Source organism: Panthera onca, chromosome C1, assembly GCF_046562875.1.
Source record: "Panthera onca isolate mPanOnc1 chromosome C1, mPanOnc1 haplotype 2, whole genome shotgun sequence".
NCBI lineage: Eukaryota > Metazoa > Chordata > Mammalia > Carnivora > Felidae > Panthera > Panthera onca.
In genome coordinates, this window is record NC_138346.1 from 143207495 (window position 1) to 143208854 (window position 1360).

Genomic DNA, 1360 nt, shown 5'->3' on the forward strand with positions numbered 1-1360 from the left:
TTTGTGGGGAGGGGATAGGCCAGAATTAAAATACTAGGCTTATACATGAATTAAAATCATCTTTGATTATTTAGGAGTAAGGTAAAGATATTAACTTCAGACTTTTTGTTAAATCAGCATGCTAAGCCAGCTAGTTTGTAAATAATAAACATAAGCACACACACTTTCCAACCAATTACAGAGAAGTCAAATGAGAGAAAGAAAAATCAAGAGAAGGCAAAGCAAGAAAGAGGGGGAAAAGTAACAGTCATAGGATCTAGAAGATTTAGAACAGCATCTGGCATGTTATCCTTATCTGTTTATTGTATGATAATTTATTATTACTATAACTTATTTCTATTTTACGTGTCATTTTTGCACAGGGACCATGCTTAATCTTCTCTGTATTGTTCTAATTTTTAGTATATGTGCTGCCAAAGCAAGCACAACTGTTGCTTCTATTCTGATAAATCTCTCTGGCGCATTCAAGACAAAGACTCTTTAACAGACAAGTTCTGCTAATGCTGATGGTTCCCTGATGACAACAAGCTGTTAATGCTAATTAAAAGACAAGCAGTAATCTGGAGGAATTAAGAAGCTCTGTTACTCACAAGGCCTTGGGCCACTTTACACTCTGGCCTTAGTTTCCTCATCTGTAGAATGAGGAGTCGGAGGGTGCTGGAGGAGAGGTTCAAATTGGATGTTTTTTTATTTTTAAATCCTCATTGACCAAAAGAAAGAGGAAATCTCCTGACTCCGGCCAAAAACCAAACACGTTCAGAAACGGTTTATTTGACTGAGTGGCCATCTCGCCACAGGCACTCACAGTAAGTTTGGTCCCCTACCAGATAGGAAGTGGTGGCTCTTCTTGCTCATATCAGAGCCTGACAAGCTTGGAGGCCACTGAAGATGGTCAGAGCAAAGCCTCCACTCAGAGGAGATGTGTTAAAGACACCCTTCCCAGCCAGAGTGGAAGGAATTACAGAGGCTCTCAGAAAAGGTGGCAGGCTCAGAGTTCTGCACCAACACACTGGAGTTGGGCTGCAGACCGTATGTAGCTATCAAACAAAGCCACTCTCCCTTCCCCCAGTTACACAAGGACTTTTCAAATACACCCCTCTCAGCTGAAAATCTTGAATATTAAACTTCTTGAATCTCCCTACCTGTCATCATTCTAATTCACAAATGTGAACACCCATGCTTCATGCATTTTACATACATGTGATACACTAATGCCCTCCAGATCTATGTATTGCAGAGGGAACTCAGGTATGGAAGGTAACTGGCTCAACTTCCAAAGATAAACCTGGTAGGTGTGATAGCTGCTGAGAGAGGAGGGCTCTCTGCCTCTTGAGAAATCCCTTTGAATTTGGGTGTGGTG

General features: G+C 41.2%; 1 non-coding gene across 1 annotated transcript; it reads right to left on the minus strand.

Annotated features, from left to right (window-relative positions):
* Positions 1–317: 317 nt before the first annotated feature.
* LOC132674010 (U6 spliceosomal RNA) lies at positions 318–426 on the minus strand. The gene has a single exon (XR_009608338.1). It is a non-coding gene; the product is annotated as a U6 spliceosomal RNA (small nuclear RNA).
* Positions 427–1360: the final 934 nt, after the last annotated feature.